The following is a 22,308-nucleotide window of genomic DNA, read 5'->3' on the forward strand; positions in this document are numbered from 1 at the left end:
AAAAAAAAAATTAAAAATTATTTGAAAATTAAATATCGAGAAAAAATTTCTCGTGATACAATTTATATTTCCTGTACAATTTATATTTCCTGTGAATAAAAAACAAAGTACACATCAAAATACATATAAAAAAATGTAAAACAATTAATCGATCCACTGTAAAATTTGCAAGTTCTAATTATTTACAATTCAACATTTATATTTTTGAAATAAAAAAAGTTAGAACAAATTCAACACATAAATCTAATCATCGCCAAGATTTTGTGCGTCCTCTTATTCATTGTCTTGATCTGTCCCTTCAGCTCCACTACGCTAATTATCGCTAGCAACCTACACGAAAATAGAAATGTCAGTATTGATAAACAAAATATACTGAAATAAATTATACTCTATATGTGATTCTATCATGCTCATATGTGTTCTAAGAGAGTAAAAAAACTGTATATGTGATTCTATCATGCTCATATGTGTTCTAAGGCAGTAAAAAAACTGTATATATGATTCTATCATGCTCATATGTGTTCTTAAGGCAGTAAAAAAAACTTATATGTGATTCAATCATGCTCATATGTGCTTTAAGGCAGTCAAAAAAATGTATATGTGATTCTACCATACTCATATGTATTTTAAGACGGTAAAAAAACTTTATATGTGATTCAATCATGCTCATATGTGTTCTAAAGGCAGTAAAAAAACTTTATATGTGATTCTACCATGCTCATATGTGTTCTAAAGGCAGTAAAAAAACTTTATATGTGATTCTACCATGCTCATATGTGCTCTAAGGTAGTAAAAAAATTATATATGTGATTGACTCAAATTATACTCAGACTTCAAATTCATTAGTTGAAGAACTGCAGACAAGATAGTGTGACTCTCGCAACCATTCCAAAGTGGCTTATCAGCATTTCTAAGTAAATTATAAAATCTATTAGTTGCATCATTTGGTGATTCTTGATCTACTGTAGTTGTTACATCACTAGAACCTATCGCAGAACCCAGTTCTGTTCCTGCGACATCAAATATCAAATTCATATATGGATTATCATGCACCATATTCACCCATGCATCAAAATTATTTCTAAATTTTTCACCATGAAACATCCAATTCTGATAATCACTCACAAAACCCTTTCTGTATAGGTGATGTCTAACGTCATGAGGTTCTACAAATCGATTGTTCTTACAAATCTTGTAGGGACACCTAATCTGACTTGTGAGATCTACTGTACTGACACTTGTCATTGCAAATTCAATAAAACTTTCAACACCATCCATATATTTATGTGATAACTCATTATCAATTATCCTACGTTACATTCATTCACGGTTTGCAGTCATTTTGTCGTATGATATTACGAATAGTATCCTAACTAGTTAAAAGAGAATCATCAGAATGTTATGATGAAGAAAATATCAAATTTATCATGCAATATATGAGGTCATATAATCACAAGAATTATGATGCATGCAGTGATAACTTAATATTTTCATGTGCAAACTATTCATAACACAATACATTCAATTGAAGCATGCTTTCATTATACAATTTCACATGTAAGTCATAATCAAATTAAAAGTAACTACATGCAAGCATGAATACAATCACATTAAACATTGCAATACATCAAAAACATTCATATCAAAAAATGTCAAACATGTATCTGCAGCAAACACACTCCAATATTCTGCTAACAACTATCATGCTTAGCATGGAATCCGTACTCCAAAAATAAGAACACTTTTATTCTCATACATTAAAATCATACTCAACATGATCCCCAAACTCCAACAAAGTCGTCCTAGATATCAACAACTAAGTGAGTGTGTGAACAATAAAGTGTTACATCCAATAAATTAAATAACATGTGATGTGCTTGCATCACTTAGTCACCACGGGTATTTACCTAATTTGTATTATTTTTGTCACTTACTTACCACGGGTGGTGGGGCACAAGCGGGATTCGTTGAGAAATCTGCAAGAGACATTGTGTTAAAATGAAGTCACCCTCTGTCGAAAAAAAAAATTAGAATAAATATCGAAGTCGGATGAGATTCTGACGAGGCGGAACACCTCCTAGGCGTCGACCACCTCTTCGTTCGGCCCAACAGGTTTTCGAGTTCGGTCGGCCAGTCAGTAGGCCAGCGATGTACGACAGCTGCATGAGGTCTCCGGAGGCAATGATCCTCCCCCAGAGCAGTAGACATGGGGTGATGTCGTGGTTCAGTAACCTGGCGATCACCGAGCGCCCCCCTACCCGTCGCCTCCCCCTTCCGGAAATGCAATGGGCCGACCCCCTGCTCGAATAAAATAATGAGACAAGGGGGGTGACCCCCTGCCAGAAAAAAAAAGAGGCAGGGGGTCGCCCCCCCCCCCCCCCGCTACCGAAAAAAAAGAGGTAGGGGGGCGACCCCCTGCCGGAAAAGCAGGGGGTGACCCCCTGCCCAAATAAAAAAATGAGGCAGGAGGGCCACCCCCTGCCGGAAAAAAAAATCAAGCAGGGGGGGCGACCCCTTGCAGAAAAAAAATGAGGCAGGGGTCGCCCCCCCTTGCTGGAAAAAAAAGAGAGGCAGGGGGGCGACCACCCCTGCCAGAAATAAAAAATGAGACATGGGGTCACCCCCTGCCCCAAAAAAAAAAAGAGGCAGGGGGGCGACCCCCTGCCGAAAAAAAAATGAGGCAGGGGTTCCCCCCCCCCCTCCCCTGTCAGAAATAAAAAATGAGCCAGGCAAGGGGGCGGCCCTCTGCTAGAAAAAAAAAGAGGTAGGTGCCCCCCTGTCGGAAAGAAAGAACGAGGCAGGGGGTGCGACCCCCTGAAGAAAAAAAAATGACCCACTTACTTGGGAGACGTCGGGCGGCGGGCGGATGGCTACAGGCGGCAGAACGGGGGGTGATGGGCCGGGGGAGCGACGAGGAGCGGGCGGCGGACGGGAGAGGTTGGCAACCGAGGGAGTGCGTCGGGCGGGAGAGATGAAACAGAAAAAAGAAAAAAGGGTTCTAATTAGGGATTCATGAGAAACTTAGCGACGGATTTGGCGACGGCGTACTTCCGTCGCTACTCCGTCGTAAATTTACATGACCAGTTAGCGACAAAATATTTTTGTCACTACGTAGCGTCGAAAAAACTTTTGTCGCCAAATTCATCGCTAAACGCCGTGGGTATTGCGACATAAACCTGTTGTCGCTAAGTCGTCGCTAATTAGCGACGGATTTTGCGATGAAAGTTTTTTCATCGTTATTTTCGTAAATATTATAGATTTTAGCGACGGATTTTGCGATGAAAGTTTTTCCGTCGTTATTTTCGTAAATATTATAGATTTTAGCGACAGATTTGTTTCTCTCGTTAATCCGTCGCAAAGTTGCGACGAAAAAAATTCATCGCAAAATTCCGTCGCTAATGGCCTTTTTTCTTGGTGTGTTTTTATTGCATAATCCAAGTGCCATTTTCTAGCAAATTTAAAATGTTAACACAACTGTAGGGTCAACAATAAGCTCCTAGCTTTGGTGGGCATCTACTTCATATATATATATATATATATATATATATATATATATATATATATATATATATATATATATATATATATATATATATATATATATATATATATATGAGAACTGAAATATGGGCATCTCCAACAATTTTTGTGTAAATCCAACTGTGTAGATGTGCTTGGCATGGTGAATTTGCCACGAATCGACTGTTGGATCATGTATTTTCGATGAGAATATGTGATTTTTAAATAGTTAAATATTTATGATGGTTATGAGCTATTGATTTTAAAGCCTTAAAAAAATCTCGCTTATGCATCAAAATTAGATGATTCAACATCAAAGTATGTAGATTGCATCCCTATGGTTAGATTCAAGAGAAAAGAATAAAAAATTCATGAAAATCATGGTTCATACATTAGTTCTGATATGATAGCGACTATATATATATAAGTCCATTAATAGAATTTCGGTTCTCAAGTCTTTCTCCAAAAAAAAGGAAAAAAATCAAATTTCTCTAAATTGTTGCCCGTCTTTTCAATCTGAACTGGCTTGTCATCGCCCGCTTTTTTTTCATTAGGACCCACTTGCAATGCAGAAAAAAAATTGAAAGAGAAAAAAAACGTAGGATAAAGTTTTATAGGAAAAAACAAGTTGGATGTCCTTCGATCTGACCTTTTTTTTTATAAAAATCTGCCAAAGCTGACAAAAAAAGGTTAAAATTTTTTATGTCTGTTTTTGAAAAAAATATCAACTTCTTCAAAAACTTTTAGGAGAAATCCACGGGGATCCTAATTTTTTTTTTGTCTCTTAAGTAAACTGGTACTTGTCAACCTTTTTAATTCAATAAAGAATCTCTCTCCCTAGGGATGGCATGGACCCGGAGAAAACAGGACCCCGTCCTGCCTTGCCCCATTTGAACCAGGGATGGAGGACATGAAACTGGAATGGAGGCGGGGATGGATGTGGAGTTGGACTTACGCTTTCCCCATCCTGCCTCATCCACAATTCCAGTTAATAAAATAACTAATTAGATACCTTTACGAATTGTATTGTTTGGACCAGGAATAAATGGGGCCCGCCCCGCCTTGCTCCATTTGGACCGGAGATGGAGAACATAAAATGGGGATGAAGGTTAAAATCAAAATCCAAGGTGTGGATGGAGGGAAGAATTTTGAGTCGGTCAAGGATGGAGTCCTTGTCCCCCATCCCAGCCCAAGTCCACTGCCATCTCTCTCTCTCTCTCTCTTGTCTGGGTCAGAGTAGTTGGTGAAGGCAAAATCTTAGCTGGGGATTGGTTAGGAAAAGCGACGCCGCTATCCCTTACCCCACCACCACACAGTCGATTAATGGGAACTGCCCCCTTTGAAATAACAAAAAATGAAGGTTGTTGTTGTTGTGGATAAGCCCCCTATCATCCTGCTGGTTTTAGCAAAAACTTAGTCAAAGTGGGCTTCCCATTTACTCTTCACAATACGACAAAATTGATATTCCATAACTTTTCTGAGAACCCAACTCCCCTTACTGATACAGAGCACAACTCAGTCAAACTCAATAACAATTGGACAGCCTACATCTATTATTGATTAGAATTTAGAAGCCAAATGCAGCCTCTTTGCTCGTGCATCCAAAGGTAGATATTTATTTTTTATAGCAAGAAACTTGGGGTTAGGCATACTGCACGAATAAGAAAATATGCAATGAATTGCAATTGAATGAGATTAGGGTACCGACAAACCTTATCTGTCCCAATATATAATTGATAATGATAGGGTAGGGTGCTCCCGGAGTACCTACCTAATAGAAGCTTTAAATTTTAAAAAAATTTAAACTTTTTTTTTGTTGATCAGACCTTATAGATATGATCTATAAGCAATATTTAGTAGAAAATAAGTTTTTAAATCCTGTGATTATAGAATAGATATATGTTTTTTAAGAACTTTAAAATTTAACAGCGCACTATGTATCAAAATTTCATTACTTAAAAATTTTTAGTTTTGTCACAAAAAACATGATCCAAAGCATGATTCCTATCAAATCAACTATGTTGAGTACATCCATAAAATTTAATTGAAAAGATACAAACTCCAACCATGATTTTTAGTATGTGGGAGTAGGTACTCCTGGAGCACCGTGGCATTACTCGTATATAATAACCAATTTTTTAAGAGATCTAGAATTAAATTTACAATCCTTTCAAGTCACATTACTTTCCCTCAACATTAGAATCATCTCTACTTTCCAAGGCTTTATTTGTTAACGACTCCTGGAAAGTCTCCACTGTCATTTGGTCATCTGGGTATAGATTTTGTAATACCTCCTTCCACCAATCCCACTCTCATATATTATGATCTTTTTAATATCTTAAATACTTGTGGTTATTAGCCAGTCTTCTTATATTTAAAAAAAAAAAAGCCTCTTGAGATGCCTCATCTGATCTTTTTTATTTTTAAATCGTAGAAACCGCTTCAGGCACAAATACCTAGCCGCACTGGCTCAGCCTGCCCTACTTAGTCTTTGTTCATGTCAGTGTAAAACTCCTAGGGCTTACCCCTTGACATCAGGGAGTCACCAAGCTTCAGCTTAAGCAGGATGTGACGCCCATGATATTTGAACCAAGAAACCCTGTCGTACTCATCTGGTCCTTCTATGGCATGGAAAAGCTCAAACCTGTGTTTTCATTGCTATGAAAATGGTTCACCAACTATGAGAAGTATATATGACGTTAAGCAAATCATACAATAGGTTGGTGGTGGTTGCAAATGTAGCAAAAACATCTTGATTGGTTTTAGGTCAGCAATGTTCCAAATTGTATATAGTCCCCTACCCACTTGGTCCCATGTATGGAAGTTTTTTTTTAATATGATCCTTCTTCCTCTTCTTCTTCTTGTGCAATCTATATATATGGATAGTAAACCACAAGGTGTTAGCACACCTGACTCGGCAGATTAGGTCACGGTACCATAACCAAGGGATCTCGGGTTTGAATCTCACCAGATTTATCCCCAGCTTGCCTGAAAAATAAAGGAAAAGAAAATAATAGTCTTTAGGTTAGTCTAAGGCCCACTTGATATCCACACCGTGAGTGCACTAAGAATGAACTTTGGAAACAACGGTGGGAAGTTCATAATTGCAATGAATTCAACTAGGGATGGAATTGGACCCGGGAAAAATGGGGCCCTGCCCCGTCTCGCCCCATTTGGACCGAAGATGGAGGACACAGAAATAGGGATGGACTTACACTTTTTCCTGCCCCGCCCCATCCCCACCCCATCCCCGGTACTTCTTTTGGGATAGCAGTGGACCGAGGGGAAACGAGACCCCACCCTGCCTCGCCCCGATTTGGATCAGGGATGGAGGTTAAAATCAAGACCTGTTGGCGTCTTGCGACCATGAGAGGACTGAAGGGTTGTTCTAAACAACTTAAAGGCATGGGTTAAGGAAAAGACAGATCCTAATTAAAGTAATGCTTGAAAGCTGATCTTGATTATTTAAAAAAAAATAAGACCAAAAATATATGGCAGAAAAATATCTATGTACATGACATAAGAAGTGGACTATTCCCTATTCCCCACAAAGACTTTCTATTTTTTGTCGCAATCTTTGGGATGGCATGTTTCATTTTGTTCTCAAAGCATTACCCACAAACCAACATACACCACACAAATAAGAATCATACATTATCTAATTTGGAAAAGGCAAGCATTTGCCAAGGACAAGTTTTCTCATTTATACAAATCTTACATCACCAATTGACTATAAGAGGCTCAATTCATGGAACATCGTTTTCATGGAACGAAAGAAATGTAGTAATTACATGGGAAACGCATCTTGATCAACTCCAAAAATATGTTAAGATGTTGTCTATCAACATGACATGAGAAGAAGGGAGGCTCCGCTTGTTTGGTAGGAGCTGTTAGTGCACGTCACCATGCAGTGGGACGTTGCAAGTTCAAAACCCAATGGTATGTTGTGTAACTGGTGGGGGTCTGCCTAACCTCAGCTTGCCTTTCAAAAAAAAAAAAACATGACATGAGAAGGCTATTCCCCACAAAGACTTATCATCCCATTCTTTGAAAAGACATGGAAAGTGATGAGCTGCTCGTGGTTCAGCTCATGCTCGGCTTATAAAGAGCTCACTCTAACTCATAAAATAGGTTTAGCAAGCTGAATATGAACAGTAGATGTTATTAAATATCGGCCCAGCTTGGCTGTATAGGCTTGTTAAATATAGTTTATAAGATATATTTTATATCATATAATAGAGATGGGTGTATCATCTAACACTCATCTCATTCGACGCAGGTCGGACGCTGTTTTGTGCTGCTGATCACAAACGATCAGTGGCACAATTTTTTATTTTTTTTGTTGTATCCCACAGACCAACCTACACCACACGAACAATGATCATAGCGGAAAGGTTTTCTTTCAAGTAAGGCATTTGTCAATGATAAATTTTCTCGTTTTTGACAAATCTCACCGTTTGGATGAGACTTTGTTCAACAAAGACTTGTAGAAGAACATTCTCATGACCAAGAATTGAAAATTTGTGGTTACTCTCAATTTCTTTGACTTAGAATTGATTTTCATCCATACAAGCTTTTCAATTGTTCAGCCTTCTTTTCAATTTTTGTGGACTAGAGTCATTAGTGAGGATATGGTTTCAAGGGATTGTGGCAAATGTGAAACTCTTTTATATTATCAATATGAAATGGAGGAGGATTGGCTTTCATGACTCATTCATAAAATGATTTTACCCTTTCGCTAGAACACCTCACCATTTCAGCGAAACTTAACTTTTTCGATTGAAACTGAGATTCGCCTATACATTGAAACAGTGAAACTCAGCTTTTGCAACATAACCAACGAATCTCAGTTGTGAGACTTCTTTTTAACCCACCGGCTTGATTTCTATTGAATATGGGGGTGTTTTTTTATGATTTTTATCATTTTGTTATAACACCTTTCTAGCAAACTCACCGTGTCAGCAAAACCCTACTGTTTTTACAACCAAACTCAGATTCACCTATGCATTGAAATAGTGCAACTCATTTGTGAGACTTTTTTTTTTACTACTCTTCTTCCACTCCACCCCCATCATCCTAATCACCATTATCACTATCACAACTCTACCGCTTCACAACCATTACCACCACCACCATATATCACTATTTTCATCACAGACATTACTACCACCACTACTACCATTGTCATTACCACCATCACCATCACAATTTCCACCACCTCCATCCACCGTTGCCACCATCTCCATCTATCTTCACCATTATTACTACCACCCATCATCCTGATCACCACCACCACTAGGTTTCGCTAGTCCTATAACAACTAAATTTCATGACTGAGTTTTACTATTCTATTGCTATCGAGTTTCGCTATTCTATTACAACTGAGTTTCATCAAAATTAAGTGAATCTCAGTTTCGCTAAAATTGTATAACCTTTAAAAGTTTTAGGGAAACTAAGATTCACCTATATAGTTTTAGCGAAACTCGACTTTGGTCAGAGAAACTCAGTTGTGAAACCTAGTTACTATAGGACTAGCTAAACCTATTGGTGGTGGTGATGTTAATGGTGGTGGATAAAGATGGTGGCAATGTTAATCAAGGTGATAATGGTGATGCTAATTGTAGACCTTGGTAGCATTGGTGGGAGTGGTAATGGTGATCGTATTTAGAGCCGGACCTATAAAGAGGCCAATGAGGTTTGGGCCTCAGGGCCCCTGGGCACAAAAAAAAATTAGGGGCCCATTGTTTAGGTAGTTTATATAAATATTTTATACATTTTTGTTTAATATAATATAAATATTTGAAATATTATATTTGTTTAATGTGAATGCAAATTTTATTGTTATTTTGATTCTTTAAAAAAAAATCAGAGGCGCTGCCCCTGAACTACTACTATTAATAGGGGGCCCATTTTTTTCCCTCCGCCTCAGGCCTCATAAAACACAGCTACGGCTCTGATCGTATTGGTGATGGTGGAGAAGTGGTGGTAGCGACGGAGATGATAAGGGTGGAGTGAACGAAAAGCAGTTGTAAAAAAATTCTCACAATTGAGATTCATTAGATTAGTTGCAAAAAAAATGAGTGCTATAAAAAGTAGAGTCAAAATGGTGAGTTTCGCTAGAACATTGTTCTAGCTAAAGGGAAAATCATTAGAAATACACTCATATTTAGTAAAAATCGAGCGGGTGGATAAAAAAAAGTCTCACAACTGATACTCATTGGTTTTGTTACAAAAACTGAGTTTTGTTGTTTCAAAGTAGGTGAATCCCAGTTTCGCTGAAAAAAGTGGAGTTTTGTTGAAATGATGAGTTTGGGTGTTCTAGCGAAAAGGTAAAAATCATAAAAAATACCCCTATATTCAGCAAAAATAGATCGGGTGTCCTGGTATTCGGGAAATATATATTGAGATATCTTGATGCTATTCTATAAAATAGCATTATTCTTAAGGGTAATACAGTCATTTTTTAGTATGTAAAAAAGCAAATCTGGTGTGAACTTTTCACCATCTTAATTTGAATCTGTTTAGCGATCATTCAATTACTCAGATATGGAATTGGCCAAAAGTTTATATTCCTACTTGTAATGTAGATTTTCATGGCCTGTTGCCATTGATGCCAACCCTCCTCCTTAGTAAGGGCCAAAATTTACTTGGTCAAGCGCTTTGTCAACATGATGCCCAACCATACTCAAAGCTTAGACAGTTTCATTGTGGGAAACCCTCACAAACTTCCTCAATGGATATTTGATTGGATTTTTGTTATTTTTTTCAAAATTCTGACCACACAGGTGATCTATATGCTTGTTTTTATAGGAATCAGTTCTTAGAGCATTTGATTATGACGTATGGATATGTTTTTATAAGTTTTAAAATCAACGACATACAATTTTCAAAAAATTTCAAGGCTCTAAATACCATTTTTTTATCCAAAATTCATGATCCAATTATTGATTTATAGTAAATCAATCATACTCAGCACATCTGTATGGTCAGAATTTTACCAAAAACACTAAAAAATTCTATTGGGGAGGTTTGGGAGGGGTTCCATTGGGGAGGTTTTCATTCCCCTGTATATATAATCACTAGAACATGAGAACTGGGAATATGAGAACTAATGTGTGAACCATAATTTTCATAGATTTTTTGTTCTTTTCTATTGAATTTAACCGCCTGTTCTGCATGCTTAGTTTTATTAGAACCCTTTCTTGAATAGTCCGATTTTGATGCATAAACAAGATTTTTTTTAAGCTTTAAAATCAATGGCTCGTAATCTTCATAAATATTTTCATCAATAACACATGATCCAATACCTAGCAAATTCACCATGCCAAGCACATCCACATGGTTGGATTTGCCAAAAAACTGTTGAAAATGCCTATATTTCTAGTGACTCATATAGAATCACTATATATATATATATATATATATATATATATATATATATATATATATATATATATATATATATATATATATATATGACCATGCACTCGTGATGGGAAGCCATATGATTTATCTTCCTTATAAACATGGGTGTAGGATAAGGCTATGGCAATACATGGAATGGCATGTGTGCCAAGTGGCCCTGTTGGTTGCGGTGGACTTCCTTGTACGTGAACAAGTAGCATATCTGATGTGTACAATGCATAGTTGGCAAGACCGGCGAGTCTACTCAAGAATCGCCTGAGTCAACCCGGTTCGGACCCCAACTGGGTCAATTTTAAATCCAATCCATTAAATAAACATTTTTTATCTTGTATTTTATTATTTTAATGCATAATTCTTATATAAAGTCACTTGTTATGAAGAATCTAATATTGTTCAATGAAAAAAGTTAATAATGATGTATATTTATATGTTTTTGCAACTTATTTATTGTTATTTTCATGTCTTATTCATGTGCTTACACTATAAAATATAGAGTACTCATCTGAGTCACCCACTGACTTGGTAACCCAGTAGGAGTCCGATCCGAACCCGAGTTACTAGTTTGCCAACTATGGTACAATGTGCTACTTGGCAATTGAAAGTCAAGTGGGCATGCCGGTTGCGGTGGATTTTGTTATATGTGAAGATGCTGGTTTGTGGACCAAAATTTATAAGCAGGAATGTCTTTGAACGAAGAAATTTGTGATTTCATTACATGATAATGTTTAACATAAGGGCAGGCACCGAGTTGATCTTAATTTCATACCACCATCCAAAAGAATATCCTAATCTTTAATAATGAAATCAGTAGAGCGCCATTTAATATGACACTTTTTTTTTATAACAGAACTGCGGAATTAAGGCCCCCTTCTTCACAAAAGGGTCAGTCAGATAAATCTGAAGGCCGTTGGCGCCAAACCACACGATCCCCCATCTGAGGATCAGATTTCAAAAGTTTACAACCCTCCAAACAAGGATTACAAGAAGTGACATAACACCTGTGAGAAAGCTGATTTAGAGTTGGAAAGTCGTTACCAACATATCTTCTCCCCACAATAAGTTGGAGTTCTGCGCCACTGAAGGTTATTACCAGCGCAATAATGTGCCAGCAACGCCCTTCATTCTTGTAGTGGCAAACGACTGTTGAAGATGCAGCCCCCGCTGGAGCATGAGGCTGCCATTGCTGAAGATGCTCTCTCTCTCTCTCTCTCTCTCTCTCTCTCTCTCTCTCTCTCTCTCTCTACGGTCAACTGTATATCAGTATATACAATTTAGTTAAAAATCATGTGCAAGTTGTATCAGCTCATCCGACCTCATGGACGTGTTCAACATGCCTTGTTCGCTAGGGATTGTACATTGGATCATCTTTCTCCAATGAAAAATATGATTCTTTGAGTTGTATCCAACGTAATTCTAAAGGTGTGAAGTTTTTGTAAATTGTGGGCCCTTGATTTTTGAAGCCCTTGAAAAGCCTGCTTACTTGTCACAACTCACAATCATACAAGTAAAAATATTTTAAGCAACATACAAGTAAAATTATTTTGAGCAAGGCCAGAAAATATGATGTTGCTTATTGCAGAATGCAGTTAGCTACCTCCAAACGGAAGCAACCATTAAAAAAGCCAAACAAGTGACGTGAACTTCCCCCAAGCATAAACAAGAACAAGAGAACATATATAAACCCACTTAGATGGTGTTTTCATGGCATGACATGCCAGAACTTGATAATTTACAACTAGCAACAACAGAATTCAGTTTGCCGAATATACAGTGTTGATGCCTCGAATCATGACGCGCAGATTTGGAAAACATTTGTCTGGAAACGTTCATCGTATAACCTCCAATGCCCGTATCTTTCAGTATGAAAAACTGACCTTGGAATGTAGAAATTAGGACGGGTAAGCACCTTCAAATTCTTCAGGTTTTCTGCAGCATCTTGCAATGCTCTGCTCGTCAGATTAGCACATCCAAAGAGGTCCAAGAACTCCAAGTTCACGCATCCCTCCACAATCGATTTGAGCCCATTAGGTGATAACTTGGATAATCGGAGTTCTAAACGCACAAGATTAGGCATAAATTTTGCAATAACAGCAGCCTTTTCATCCCCATCCTGAGGAGCAGAGTTGAGATACTCCGCAGGAATGATTCCTATGTGCTGAGAAGGGTCTAGCCAATTCAACAGGTTCCTTCTTAAAACTTTCAAATTTAGACAATTACGCCCAATCAACTCCAATGACTCGTGAGAGATATTGTAACAGAAACTAATGTCCAGTTCACTAAGCATGTTGCAAGTGGCTGCAATTTTCGATATCGATATGTCAGTCACGTTTGGGCTGCTTTTAATTGAAAGAATTTGAAGGTCTGGAGATCTGCAAAAGGAGGAATAAGCATCACTTATTTAATCTCCAAATAGAAGAACAATAATGCACCATGCACCATGCACCAATGTAACGACAAATATGATCACTTGCGATACTATACAACCATCAGAGAATTGCATTATGCTGATAATGTATTCCCTTGCACCATTGCAGAAAACAATAGACACCCATTCAACTAGTCCAGGGGAAACTAGCTTTGGTATCTTTCCCTAAAGTTAGAGAAGAAGCACATTCCATCTCCTCCTCAAGTGGTCATCCAAGGAAACCCCAACCAAGACTCACTGAGCTTTTCTGATAAAATATGTATTCCACAAACATTGCAAGAGGTTTTGATATGAAAAACAGCAAGACAAAAGAAATTTGGCACTCTTGTGTTGCCTATATCAAATATCCCAAAACACCAAGGCTTGGATCCTGCTCTTCATAAATGTGCATTGTACAAACATTGCAAAGGTTTCAACATTCAAACATCTAGGCCAGAGGCACACAGACACAGAGTTCTGGAACATGCTGGGGGTACGTCTCAGGTAACTTTGGCACATAAATGGTAACTCCTTTTTGTGAACTTACACGAAGAAAATACCAATTACTCTAATAATCAGCAAGAAGACAATTTTTGACTTGCAAAATAAACAAAAGAGAGAGAGATGAACATGCTGGAAGCATGTTAATAATGACATTTTGTTATGAAGTTTTAAATATGTTTCACTTAACGACATCTAATGATGGCATGTTTGCACTTTTTGTTGTTTACTTCATTTGGTTGTTCAGTTTGGGTTTCACCACATATGGGGGCATAGTTGTAATTTTTACAAAGCTTGTAACCAACCTGATTTTGTTTCCTTACTAAATAAATACTTGTGTGTTTTCCCTCACACAGAAGGTCACTAGGCGAGCACACTTTTTCTCACCTGAGGCTGCATTGTTTCTTCATCTTCCTCATCTCCAACCAGATTATTACTGCAGCTGCTTAATCAGTTAGAAGACATTTCTGACTTTCAAAGCTATTAAAAGGAGTAGCTAATGAATTTAGAGCTTTCTTTCTAGACAGAATGAAAGTTTTTAGTTTCCAATTCTAGAAAAAATTGGCCTCTCGTGGCTAGCTGCTTGCTGATCACCTACCTAGGCATCACCCCAGGCAACCTAGGTTGGTCCGGTGCCTCACAATCATCTAGATGAAATGTGAGTCCTGGTGGGTTCCTAGGAGGAAAATTATCAAGAAAATGCCTGTTTTTTTACAAATGATGTCGGAAAAGCAAGAAAAACACACTTTTTCATTTTTTTTCCAAATTTTAAAATTTTTACACTTTTATTTGAAATTAAAGTTTTGGGTTTGCTTCTTTTATTCCTCTATGTTTGCAGTCGTTTAAAGGAAGCTGCTGATACTATTTGTGAGCATCTCAAGCAACCTCTTTCTTTGTCTCCCTCTATGTCTAATACCCAGCCCTAGCACGCCTTCCCAACTACTTCCTATTGTCTGCTGAACATGCACTTCATCCCCTTTTCCTAGTGATCCCTTTTCATCAAACTCTAATCTGTCTTAAATCATATAACACTTTCAAACCCTCTTTACCATCCACAAACTTATCAAACCCCTAATTGAGACAAGCACCACCCCAACTCATATACCACGAAGTGTACCTCCATAGATTATCAATGTGCTCGACAATTATGTAAAGCTGAAAAACAGAAGCCACCATCTTTCCCCAATCTAACATCCAAGGCCAACATAGATCACAAGAAAGGATTCGCGTTCGAACATCGATTACAATAAGAATAAACAAGTCCACTAGATATTTGTGACCCAAGTACATGAATCTCTAGAAAACCAAGTGCAGAAAATGTTCAACCGAAAAAAGTTTAAATGTACCACATCCAAAACATCCACAGTATTCTTACAACTGCATAAATGCAAAGTAATTGACCAACTCACACAAGTCAAACCCCAAATTCAAATCTATATTCCTTCCACCAACAAAATACAAAAAAGAACAATCACCTTATAAGGAAGTAGAAAAATCTAGAAACAATCCCAAGAGCAAGCAGAACACACTTTCAGATCCCCAACAACTCATTATCAACCACCAATTATAATTTAATTACAAAAAAAAAACAGAAAACAAAGATTTTACAAAAAGAAAAAAATCTATTCTGCAACAACTTCGAAGCCATAAAATCTAAGAATGTCGAGAACATAATAGCGGAGAAAAGGAAGAATTTAAAATGCAATTCCTAAGCAAATAACGCAAAACAGATCTAAGCATGAATTCTATTTATCTGCATATTCAAAATTCTTGTTTTTATTCTATTGGTAACTACTTCATGCAAATTTCAAATCCCGAAAACCATGTCTCGCAACTCCCCTTTTATCCTCAGGCATTTGGAACAACTTATCCAAAAATTTGGAATATGCAACAAAAGGGGGATCGTGAATCAAAATCCATTACCCCAATTTACATCCACTTCTCCAGATAAACAGTCACATCCAGACATCCGAAGAGACGTGACGCGCCCACTTATCCACAACTTTAGGATAAGTCGGGAAATTGATTTACGAAGCTCAATCTGATATTCCAATTTCCAAAACCTAATTCACAACTGAAAACGTAGATCGCGCTATCAAACCCTACACGAACCCAAAGGATCAGACGAATTTCCCCAATTATACCCCACTTTTCCCATATAAACATTCGCGTCCAAACACCTAGGGTGACGTCCGGATGCCCCCACTTATCCAGAAAACTCAGATAAGTTGGAAAATTGTTGTACGAATCACACCACGATATTCCGAATATAATTCACAGTCAAAAAACACAAATCTCTCCATCGACATCAACGCGAAATCCAAACCCTAACCGTGATCAAAATCGAGAGAGAACCAAAACCCTAACCCCAAAATCGATGAAGAAATGAAAACAGAGCCAAGTCAAGAGAAGCAGGAGGATAAGCCAGAACCTCTCGGAGAGGATGCAGAGGGATCAATTGGTGCAGTGGCGGACGAGGACCTCCCTGAGGCCTCCGCCACCGCCACCGTCGGAGCTCCAGTGGGCGGCGGATCAGAGCATGGAATCGACGGTGGCCTAGAAGTCGGGGAACCACAATCGGGGTGATCGGAGGAGGCGGGAGCAGCGGAGGAGAAGGAGGGCTCGAGGTCGAGGGTGCGCCAGAGGGAAGGGTCGCGGTAGGGATGGCAGTGGGGCGGGGGACAAGGTCTCCACCACCTCCCCGCCTCAAGATTTTATCCTCCACCCCCGCCTCCATCCCCGGCGGGGATGGATTTTATCCTCCACCCCCACCTTCATCCTCGTTTCATGACCTCCATCCCCGGTTCAAATGGGGATGAGGCGGGGCGGGGATATTGCGGGGAAAAGTGGTCGGGGCAGGGTTGGGGCGGGGATCGTGGCGGGGACGGGGCAGGGAGGGGAAAAGTGCACGTCCATCCCTGCCTCCATGCCTGGACGGGGATGGATTCTAACCTTCATCCCCACCTCCATCCTCGTTTGATACCCTTCATCCCCGGTCCAAACGGGGCGAGGCGGGGCGGGCCCCCGCTTTCCCCCGGTTCACTGCCATCCCTAGGTCGCGGGAGGCAGCAAGCCACAATCTGCAGACCAGCGGGACCCACCTCCATCGGTCCTCAAGGAGCAACCTCACCATTATATCCACCAGTCACTCTCTGGTCATCTCCGCCCATTCCCCCAACCCCCCCCCCCCCAACATTTGATTTCTTCCTTCGTCTGCTTCTTCCCAACTCTCTCTCTCTCTCTCTCTCTTAGTGTCCAACCTTACTTTTCTCATAAATTAGATTTTCATAAAGCTTTTGATTTGTACATTGGCCCTTCTTATTTCAAACGTTATCCAATTTTGGCATTCATCAACATTTTTCTAAGTGGGTGAGAGAATTGATCTCTAATGCTCAGGCCATGATTAAGATTAACGACATTAGAGGTGACCATATCAAGTTGGAGCGTGGATTACGACAAGGTTGCCCTCTCTTGCTTTTGTTGTTCAATGCCATTGTTGAGGATCTCGTGGTGTTGCTCAAGCGTGTTGCGAAGAAGCGCATGATAGATCCTTTAGATGTTCCAGATTTCTCAGACCATGTTCTTATTTATGTTGATGATATGATTATTTTTTGACAAGCAAACGTGCAACAAATGCTTAAATTCAAACTTATTCTCTTGTTCTTTCTCTCTCTTTCTGGGCTTTTCCTAAATGATAGCAAATGCTTTGTTACTATGTTCAATGTTGAGTCTTCTATGCTTGCAGCAGGTTAACGGATTTTTAATTGTGCAATCTCTGAGTTGCCGATGACGTATTTGGGCATGGCGTTACAAGTGAAGCGCCTCTCTTCCGCTGCTTGGGCTCTAACTATTCAAAAAGTAAAAAACAAGCTTTTTTCGTGTTAGGCGTCTTATCTCTCCATCGTTGGTCGTCTGACTTTAATTAGACATGTTCTTTCTTCTATTTTTGAATTCTTCATGTCAATGTTCGTGATGTCTTTGAGTGTAGAGAAGCAAATGTGTCGTTTAATGGCGGATTTTCTTTGGTCTAGGTGTCAACTACAGAGTAAGCGCCATTTGGTTGGTTGGCGAACGGTGGTGTTACCTAGGCGTATAGTTGGCTTAGGTGTTTTTGCTCCAAGACAGAGGAGTAATGCTCTGGTGGCCAAGCAATGTTGGATGACCCATCAACCAGGTTCTTCATGTGCCCATTTGCTTTGTGCTAAATATGGTGCTCCTGATTTATCTTTTTTCGTTATGGAACCCGAGGGTTGGCGATCTCGTACTTGCGAAGCATGTGGTTGAGAGTTTTATCGTTCTTTAGAGATCAAATTGGAGATGCGGAAAATTATGATCAGTGGTTGCAATGGGCGATTGCGCCAAATGGTGTGTTCCTTACCCACAAAGTGTATAGATCGTTGCTCTCCCCGGGGGAAGATTGGTTTTTTGAGTGTGTGTTTTGGGCTAAGGGCCCTTCCCCAAGATCTCGAGTTTTGGCTTGGTTAATTTTGCATGATTGGATTCAGACTCACTGTTATTTAAAGAAGTTGGGCTTTCAATTTTCTAGCTAGTGTGTGCTTTGTTAAGCTACTGAAGAAACTACTTCTCATTTATTTTGGTTCTGCCCAATCTTTGTGGCCCTAATTAATAGGACGTGGAGATCTCCGGACGTAATTGTTAAAGAGGAGTCTTTTGTGCTTGATCTGCTCCTGGGCCTTATTGAAATTAGACGATGCAAGCGGCGGAGACTGATCCGGAAGACATGGTTGCTTACTACTTGGTTGTTTGTTTGGATGGCACGCAATGATGCTACTTTCCGTCAAATTTCGGTCATCCTTAATAATCTTGTCCATAAAATCTTGGTTGATGTATATGTGATTCTACGTATGCATCTTAGAGACCTCTCATTCCCTCAGCAACATTCACTCATCAGTGGTTTCTTCTAATCGAGCGGATCTTGATTGAGCTTGGTTTTGTTTTTTGTTGTTATGTAGTTTCTTTTTTTTTAGCTTTTTATTTTTCTATGTTTTTGTTTTATTTTCTATATTGTTCGGTTCATGGGTTCAACATTTTGTTCATCTTCATGAGTAGTAATGTTGACTCTCTCTCTCTCTCTCTCTCTCTCTCTCTCTCTCTCTCTCTCTCTCTCTCTCTCTCTCTCTCTGAGTATTTACTGCAACATTTAACGGCCAGAAGAAAGAAGAAAAAGGTCCATATAGGGATGTAGACCGATCGTATTCAGATGGGATGTGGTAAAATATCGTATTCAACTAATCGGATGGTGAAAAAAATCATACCATATTCATGTTTTTTTTATATAAATGGATTAAGATGTCGATCAGATTGGGGTATTTGTCGAGTTTGTTCACGAAAAATCAAAATCATATCCGCATACGATTATAATCATATATGTTTTTTTTTTAACTGGAGAAACCGCTCTAGATGCATAGACTCAACCTGCGTTATTTACGGTCTCTGTCCATGTTAGCCTAAAACTCAGAGAGCTTTCTCCTCGACCCCAAGAAGTTGCCAAGCTTAGGCTTACACATAGAGGTAAAGCCTGTAAAATTTGAACCTAAACGGTATAGGCCCATCCCACTACACCAAGCCCACCTTTGTGTGTAATCATAATGCTATTGGCTTTAGCAAAATGCAACTAAACATAATCGATTTATTGGCATCCCTCGATATGTCCCGGACCGAGTTTGGAATGGGGCATGAGCAGTGCGGAGCTCTACTGAGTGGAAAATGCATCGAGCGTAAGAACGCGCAGTATGCGTCAGCTTGATTGGTGACGTGCGGTGGTAGCATGGCATGCGATAGGCAACGATATCGTCGTTAGTGCATCGTTGTATGGCGGCACAGACGTGGAGCGTTGTTTGGCTAAGCAGTGTCAGCGGACCAGAGGGTGTTGCCTTTGGAGAGTGCTTAAGAACCTCTCAACTTGCGGAAGTCCCACGCGAGGCGATTGGACGCACGGGGGTGCGTGTGGGTTAGGAGTAATTCCCCCAGGAGTCACACTAGGTGATTCCAACCGAGTAAAGATACTCGGGGCTAGGCAAGAGAGAGCTTATGCGTCAGTGAATGAGTTTGGGTGATGCTCTTCGCTATGGCATGAAATCATCAACTGGTCTTCGGACTGGGGGTCGAAAGACTTGGATCCTTTAGTGGCGAGGTTTCAACTGGCTTTCGCATGGAGCTGAAATGTGCTCCATGGCATTCCAAGCTAAGGCAGGTTGGTGCCCTTCTCAGAAGTGCTTAGTTGGTATGGGACGACTATACACAAAGTGACATTGATAACATAGAACGCATTTGAAGATGCGCTTGAAGAGCTTCCGCTAGGCAGCTGTGCGTGGGGTAGCGCACAGGGCCAATATTCTGATTCAGCACATTGAAAGTGTTGGTGAGTGGCTTGTGGTCGTTAGTCTGGCTATATTGGCTAGTCTATCGTGTTACAGGTTGCGAGCTATTCTATGCCCGTGGCAAAAGTGGCTATGAGATAGCGATTAGAAGGCTTGTGGCGGTAAGGAGGACCGTTGCGCCGCATGGGCTTATTGAGCGAAAATTAGCCCGTGACAATTGGTATCAAAGCAGATCGATATCTTGAGCAAGATACACTAAAAAAGAAAAGGTTCACGGAGACCTTGTTATTCATGTGCGACACTGAAAGGAACAAAGATGGTTTATTCTTGTGATGCAAAATTGCGTAACTGAAGATTGGTGAATCGAATCGTTGAAGCAAAGTAGTGGTTGGATGGTATGGGACATCTTTACCACGATATTCTGAAACGTAAGGTTGTTGTTCAGTTGCTGGCTAAGGGAACGCAGATAAATCAAAAAGATCCTCACCAGTTGTGCGTTAGGCTCACAGATGGAGCGTAGCGTTTGCCTTGTGCATGCGGAGAATGCATATTGGATTCGGCTGGAAGGATTTGCACCTTTGGGTCGGGGAGACTTGATAAAACTTGTGCTCTCTCCCAAGTTTGTGGGTTAGCGGAGTGCCCACGTTGAGCAAAGATGCTCGTCGGTTTGATCCCTTAAATTGAAAGTTCTCTGAGAAGTGTGTGTGCGGAAAGAGTTGTTGTTCTTGGATCGTTGATCCCTGCGGAAATTCTCTGCTGACTCTAGAAGAGAGTTGCAACATGCGGGCTTTGGGAGGGGAGCAGCAGCATTGAGCCGAAGGTGCCTATGTGAGGAAGACGCAGCAACATTGGGCCAAAGGTGCCTATGTGAGGAGGACGAGTGCCACGAAGACACTCTGAAGGATCCCATTGGGTTAATGCTCCAGCAAAGCATTTCCCACTTGAGGACTCAGATGGATCATTGAAAAACCGTAAATGTTGTCCTAAAGGGATAGAGATCTCTACGGGAAACATTGGTGGTCATCTTTCTCTGAGAGGATCACAAAGGGCTCAAAGTGCCCTTGCTGAGGTTGGAAGGCAACCCAGCCATGAGCTTCATGACGACAAGCTTGTCATGCAGGCAAGGATGCCCTGCTTGAGTTGGAACTACACTGGGGTTCCACGAGCATGGAATGCTCGTTGTGAGAAAGCGGAAGACTGTTGTCTAAACGATCAGAAATGCGCTAAGATATGAGACTTGGCATATTGAAGATTGTGGAGATGGTGGATGGACACCAGAACAAGTTGAGCTGGAAGAAAAAGAAGTTAGTCAAAAGTTAACACAAAAAGGGAACTGGCAGATCAAGCTAACTGTGTTCTTACCTACACCAACATTATCGAGGACGTATAATGGCTTGGGTGGGGGAGCATGTCCCGGGCCGAGTTTGGAATGGGGCATGAGCAGTGCGGAGCTCTACTGAGTGGAAAATGCATCAAGCGTAAGAACGCGCGGTATGTGTCAGCTTGATCGGTGACGTGCGGTGGTAGCATGGCATGCGATAGGCAACGATATCATCGTTAGTGCATCGTTGTATGGCGGCACAGACGTGGAGCGTTGTTTGGCTAAGCAGTGCCAGCGGACCAGAGGGTGTTGCCTTTGGAGAGTGCTTAAGAACCTCTCAACTTGCAGAAGTCCTACGCGAGGCGATTGGACGCACGGGGGTGCGTGTGGGTTAGGAGTAATTCCCCCAGGAGTCACACTAGGTGATTCCAACCGAGTAAAGATACTCGGGGCTAGGCAAGAGAGAGCCTATGCGCCAGCGAATGAGTTTGGGTGGTGCTCTTCGCTATGGCTTGAAATCATCAACTGGTCTTCGGACTGGGGGTCGAAAGACTTGGATCCTTCAGTGGCGAGGTTTCAACTGGCTTGCGCATGGAGCTGCAATATTCTCCATGGCATTCCAAGCTAAGGCAGGTTGGTGCCCTTCTCGGAAGTGCTTAGTTGGTATGGGACGACTATGCACATAGTGGCATTGATAACATAGAACGCATTTGAAGATGCGCTTGAAGAGCTTCCGCTAGGCAGTTGTGCGTGGAGTAGCGCACAGGGCCAATATTCTGATTCAGCACATTGAAAGT

General features: G+C 40.3%; 1 pseudogene; it reads right to left on the bottom strand.

Annotated features, from left to right (window-relative positions):
- Positions 1 to 12,693: 12,693 nt before the first annotated feature.
- Positions 12,694 to 16,982, bottom strand: LOC149835507 (F-box protein SKIP1-like; annotated as a pseudogene).
- Between the last annotated feature and the right edge of the window lie 5,326 nt (positions 16,983 to 22,308).

Source organism: Nuphar pumila, chromosome 6 (assembly GCF_984573655.1).
Source record: "Nuphar pumila chromosome 6, dmNupPumi1.hap1.1, whole genome shotgun sequence".
In the NCBI taxonomy this organism is placed as follows: Eukaryota; Viridiplantae; Streptophyta; class Magnoliopsida; order Nymphaeales; family Nymphaeaceae; genus Nuphar; species Nuphar pumila.